We start from the raw sequence: 6,728 nt of genomic DNA, 5'->3' as shown, positions 1-6,728 counted from the left end.
TGACTTGGAGTCGGGGTCCTGACAGTAAGGTAATGCAATTCCTATACATATTATCTTGACATACCATAATATTGTCTTTTAATTACATTCATCGCAAACTGTGTGCATGTTGTTGCTGTTTTTTTACGAAAATGATCCAGATGTATTATCAAGGTTCACCGGAAGTACAAAGCTCCTCGAACATAATAAAAAACATGTACTTATTTTTTGTGATATGGATTATATTCTTTAGCCCAACCAAAATGTTCTACATATATACTCCCTCCGTTTCTAAATATAAGTCCTTTTAGATATTCTACTATATACTACATAAACAATGTAATTATTGATGAGAAAGTAAATTGAACCGAGGGAACTTAAAATCACATCACTGGGTGTCCAAAATATCTTGCCCATCGTCTGGATTCAAATACCATGCACTAAAAATTAGATATATGTATTATCATAGCATCACGACCGCTCCTACAATTTAGTGTCAAAAATAAAATGTAACTATGAATTAATGTTTGTTAGGAATTTCTAAAACATCTTTTTCACGTACACTTGTCATGGCACCGGATGCGCGACCAAATTATATAAATATGTTAACATTAATTTATTTAAAAATTTTAATATTAAAAAACATTTATTTCTTGCCCCTCGGTCCATTATATGCTCTATCAGAACGATATCAAATTTTCTACTAATAGACCCACGACCTAGTATTGTTGTAAGTTTTTTTTACAAATTATTTTAATATTTTTCTTGAGTCACTCTCACAAGTCACAATGGGCTAGTTGGTCTACTTCATTGGGAACAAAGGCTAATTGGTTCCCATCAAAAGAAAAGGCTAATTGGTTAACTGCTTCACGTCTCTACATCCTCTGTTCTAAATGAGAAAGTAGATCCTCCCTTTCCTTGCTCTATCGTGGTAGTCTTGGAAGCTTGGTTGTATACCAAATCGAGTGGCATGCCCAGCACCGAAGCTTTGAAGAAGATGCTCTCGGAGGCCAGCTCTGAGCAAGGAGGGGACGGGCTTTCAAGCCGCGGATCTTGAGCCGCCTACCGGCTAGGTCGCATCTTGCAGATTCTGATCTGGTGAGGCAGGCCACGGGAGAATCTGAGAGATAGCTTGTTGTTAGCTCTACTCTCCTACTCATCGTGCCAGGAATGAGAGATTTGTTGTCAGGTTGGATGACCATCTTCTCTGTCGTCGTTGAGGTGGAGCAGTATGGGCCGGTAATGAATCTCTTCCTATACTCTCCTGATATTCTCTGTAGTCTCCTCTTGCCTGGCAGTATATATGTACTTGTAAGTTATTTTTACATATATTATCTTTAGATTACTTAAGAGATACAGATGATATACTCTGCTGTTCTGTTGAATTTTAATTTAGGAGATAACCTCGTACATTCTGGGTTCATGTAAGGATTATTAGTTATAGGATAAAGATTATAGTTATTTGACATCCATTGATGCGCCTTATGTTTGTTAGGGAACTGAGCATGATCTTTTTTATGTTGACATTCTACCTAAATTTTGATTATTATCTCTTCAACTCCTCCATAATGATTATATGGACCTTCATACAGCAAAACTATACTCATTATATCCATCTACTACGTAAAGCCAATATTATAAGTCTTGTTCGCTCTTATTACCATATATACACATGAAAGCAGTTTTAAAAAGTAGTAATATACATTTGTGATTGGTCTCTTTGCATTTACAGAGAGTCTGCAGGTTGAGGCGAGCTATGGGCTTCCTCATTGCTGGTGCTGTCAGCTTCCACCTATGTAATGTGCTACGGCTTTAAATCATTCCTAGTTCCTCCATAGTGGCTGATTGTTCACATGTATTTTTATTTCTTGTTACCATATATTAGCAAGTTATATTACTTGTATGTGTATTAAGACAAAGCAGGACAGCTTACATGTACTAACTGAAATGTTGGTTCATGTAATTGATTTTACCAAGAATATAAAACTCACAAAAGTGCATGTCTGAATGTATTTAAATAATTACAATATGGCATGCTTCTGATAGTGGTAATGTTATACCGTTGTTATCATGGTATTCGCCCAGTTTTCCGCTAATTAACTGGGTAATTCTCTTCTGCTTAATTTATCGACTGAGGCCTTTCACCTCCGCGTTCGAAAATAAATAAATAAACCGTTGTTACCTAATAAGTCCTCCTTATATTAATGGATTGTCAAGTATTCTTACTCTATATCAGTTAATACAAATAGTTTCTCTTGTTTTCAGCATAATTATCGTATAATCTTCTGCACTTCTTCAGATTTTCCATCCAATGAGTTCATCAAGTTCAAGACAAATGTATTAAGCAACTTTTTGCCACCCCTCGTTAAAGGAACTGCAGCTTGTAGTAGTTGTACATCCACTAATTTGGAGTCGAATACTATGCCTACCATAGCATTGTTATTGCTGCAGAAAACAATCATCACATGACATATACCAACATCAAATATTTTCTTGCAACAGATCTATTGTAGCTATTGCCATGAATGCAAAATTTAAATAAATTACCCACAAAATCAAAAATATCAATCTGAAGAAGTTGACATACATTAATAAGTCGAATATGGCTCCATTATAAGCTTATAACTGATATAGCTCACTGTCCCTGCAGGTCTTAGAGTCTTGTTTTTCTTGAAAAGTGGTGATGTCATATCTTAGAAGAAGTTTTATGACTGCCTGATTTGCTTAGTTTCCATGCGTCATTCCAATAAGTTCTGTAAGACACTTGTTCTTCTAGTGTACCTTGTGTACTTCTATCTATCTCGATCATTTTTGGTGAAGTTTCTTCTGGTGAGTGTCTGCATATATGGAGTTAGTCAAGTATAATTATTATTTTACATTGGTTAATAAACATGAGTCATGATTCATTAGTTGATAAATAATACAAGATAGTGTTCCATACCTTTCAAGAGGTTCCTGAGTTGCGGGTGTATCTAGATATGTATACATTTGCGACAGTGGTTGATTTTAGGCACAATCCTCTTTAATCATGGAAATCTGTTATTTGTTTGTAAATGACAGAAGATGTTGTGACTTTATTGGACGTACTATTAAAACTTCTGCACGGTTGTTGATGTCACAATAAGGATAGTTTCGATGTCGATTACATCCTCATTGAAAATATAAAGTAGAATTTCCCTATAGCGTAATTCTGATTTTATCACTCATGAAAAGTTTAAGCTGGAAAATTTAATGATAATGCAATGATGGAAGTCCAATTAAAGTATGTGGTTATGCATTATGCACTTACTCCATTAATCTTGATTCCACATGCTTCATTTGGGTGAGTAATGACATCTGTATAATTGGCGATTAGATACTTCATAGCGAGAAAGATTAATTAGTTGAGTCTTATTTAGAACTATAAAGTATAAGTATACCTGAGCATTGTTTATCTTTCCCTGCATGTTCTTGTAGTGTGTCCTTGGAAGCAAACTGGAATTACTAATCAGGAAAATTTTCCGATGATCCTTACCTCTGTATTTCATTGGTCGACAGGTGATACTTTCTGGCTTCCACAATTTTAATATGATAATGCATAAACAGGTTTCTCATTCTTATTTGATCAATAATTGTGTATCAAACTCCACATTTATAGTATCATGAGTTTTAATTCTCACAGTAACATGCATTGTTTGGCCCTGTCAAATAGTTACAATATATTAGTTCTTGTTCAAAACAACGGAACAATCTGCATGTAAATATATAATTTTTTTTGATCCATCGAAGCTCATATGCTCATCGGTTAAGGCACTCCGATTCTTATACGCCATGGTCTTTTGGCTACAAAAGCATTCGAAAATTGTTTGTCAATTGATAATATCTCATAGATTTTATCATGAGTAAGTGAATCAAGTAATTAATATTTACGAACCTTGATGATTTAGGAGAGGCAACTCAGAAGGTTTGGCCGGTGTCGAGACACGTTGTCACCGCATTGGCTGATTTACGCACGGAGAAAGCATACGGAGGAACTTTGTCCAGTGCAACACTCCCTGACGCCTTCCGATCCTGCCCTAATTGCATGTGACGCCCCCGATTTGACCGTACACTAATCATGCACGCAAATGTGTACGATCAAGATCAGGGACTCACGGGAAGATATCACAACACAACTCTAAAACATAAATAAGTCATACAAGCATCATAATACAAGCCAGGGGCCTCGAGGGCTTGAATACAAGTGCTCGATCACAGACGAGTCAGCGAAAGCAACAATATCTGAGTACAGACATAAATTAAACAAGTTTCCCTTAAGAAGGCTAGCACAAACTGGGATACAGATCGAACGAGGCGCATGCCTCCTGCCTGGGATTCTCCTAACTACTCCTGGTCGTCATTAGCGGGCTGCACGTAGTAGTAGGCTCCTCCAGTGCCGTAGGAGTCGTCGTCGACGGTGGCGTCTGGCTCCTGGACTCCAGCATCTGGTTGCGACAACCAGGTAGAAAGAAAGGGGAAAAGAGGGAGAGAAGCAACCGTGAGTACTCATCCAAAGTACTCGCAAGCAAGGAGCTACACTACATATGCATGGGTATATGTGTAAAGGGGCATATCAGTGGGCTGAACTGCAGAATGCCAGAATAAGAGGGGGATAGCTAATCCCGTCGAAGACTACGCTTCTGGCAGCCTCCATCTTGCAGCATGTAGAAGAGAGTAGATTGAAGTCCTCCAAGTAGCATCGCATAGCATAATCCTACCCGGCGATCCCCTCCTCGTCGCCCTGTTTGAGAGCGATCACTGGGTTGTATCTGGCACTTGGAAGGGTGTATTTTATTCAGTATCCGGTTCTAGTTGTCATAAGGTCAAGGTACAACTTCGGGCCGTCCTTTTACCGAGAGACACGGCTATTCGAATAGATAAACTTCCCTGCAGGGGTGCACCACATAACCCAACACGCTCGATCCCATTTGGCCGGACACACTTTTCTGGGTCATGCCCGGCCTCGGAAGATCAACACGTCGCAGTCCCACCTAAGCACAACAGAGAGGTCAGCACGCCGGTCTAAATCCTATGCGCGCAGGGGTCTGGGCCCATCGCCCATTGCACACCTGCACGTTGCGTACGCGGCCGGAAGCAGACCTAGCCTAGTGGCGTTCTAGTCCAATCCGGCGCGCGCCACTCAGTCGCTGACGTCACGAAGGCTTCGGCTGATACCACGACGCCGGGATACCCATAACTACTCCCGCGTAGATGGTTAGTGCGTATAGACCAAATGGCCAGACTCAGATCAAATACCAAGAACTCGTTAAGCGTGTTATGTCGAAGTAACCGCGGACGCCGTCCAGGGCCAGACCCACCTCTCACCTAGGCGGTCTCAACCTGCCCTGTCGCTCCGCCACAAAGATCCACTTGCGGGTACTCCTACGAGCCGACCCGACTTTAGTCATCACATGTGTCATGTATATAGTATATAAGTATATACCCGTGATCACCGCCCAAGTGATCACGACCCGATAGTATAGCACAGCAGACGGACAAGAATGTAGGGCCACTGATGGAAAACTAGCATCCTATACTAAGCATGTAGGATTGCAGGTAAAGGTAACAACAGTAGAAGCAAGGACAGGCTATGTATCAAGATAGGATAACGGAAAGCAGTAACATGATACACTAGTCTAATGCAAGCAGTATAGAGAAGAATAGGCGATATCTGGTGATCAAGGTGGGGGCTTGCCTGGTTGCTCTGGCAAGTAGGAGGGGTCGTCAACTCCGTAGTCGAACTGGGCAGCAGCAGCGTCGGTCTCGTAGTCTACCGGAGAGAAGAGGGGGGAAGAAACAGTAAATACAATGCAATCATAAGCATGACGATGCGTGACATGACAATGAGCGGTGCTAGGTGTGTTCTAACGCGGCAGTAGGTGGTACCGGCGAAGGGGGGAACATCCGGGAAAGTATTCCCGATGTTTCGCGTTTTCGGACAGACGGAACGGAGGGGGAAATTTGCGAGTTCGATAGGTTAAGGATGTGTGGTGAACGAACGGGCTGCGTATCCGGATTCGTCTCGTCGTTCTGAGCAACTTTCATGCACAAAGTATTTTCATCTGAGCAACGGTTTATTTTATATTGATTTTATAAGAATTTATTAATTTCTGGAATTTATTTAATTATTTAATATATACATTATCCGAAACAGTGTTGTGATGACATCAGCATGACATCATGCTGACGTCAGCAGTCATCTGACACGTGGGTCCCACCTGTCATAGACTGATTAGGGCAATTAGGGTTAACTAATTAATTAACTAATAATTAAACTAATTAATTAAATTAGATTAATCTAAACAGGGTTAATTAACTAATTAATTAATTATCTTTATTTTTATTTTTATTTTCTTTATTTATTTATTAATTTTTATTAATTAATTTTTTTAAATCATATTATTTTTTTCGTTCTGGGTGTAGGGGCCCATGTGTCATAGGCCCTGGGGGCCTTATCGGGCACACGGGCGCGGGTGGGCGCCGGAACGTGCGGGTGCGGGCGCCCGAACTGGACGCAGCCAGTCGGGGCCACGACGAGGGGAAAAAGGCCGGCGCGGCACCGGCGAGGCCACAGGGGATGAGCAGGGCGGCGGCCGGCGTGGAGCTCCGGCGGGAGGCAGAGGCGAGCACTTGGGCGGCGCCGGAGAGCAGGGGAAGCGACGGTCAACGGCAGGCGGGGCACAGCCGCGCGTGGAGGGGGGGAGTGGCCGTGGCCGAGCCACTCGGGCACG

The 6,728-nt window shown here is 41.4% G+C and overlaps 1 long non-coding RNA gene across 1 annotated transcript; it reads left to right on the top strand.

Moving 5' to 3' along the window:
* The first annotated feature begins 800 nt into the window (after window positions 1-800).
* LOC123074499 (uncharacterized) lies at window positions 801-1,979 on the top strand. Its single transcript, XR_006435994.1, has 2 exons — window positions 801-1,218; window positions 1,712-1,979. It is a non-coding gene; the product is annotated as an uncharacterized lncRNA (long non-coding RNA).
* The last annotated feature ends 4,749 nt before the right edge of the window (window positions 1,980-6,728 follow it).

Source organism: Triticum aestivum, chromosome 3D (genome assembly GCF_018294505.1).
Source record: "Triticum aestivum cultivar Chinese Spring chromosome 3D, IWGSC CS RefSeq v2.1, whole genome shotgun sequence".
Classification (NCBI taxonomy): domain Eukaryota; kingdom Viridiplantae; phylum Streptophyta; class Magnoliopsida; order Poales; family Poaceae; genus Triticum; species Triticum aestivum.
This window is presented reverse-complemented; position numbering and strand designations above follow the sequence as displayed.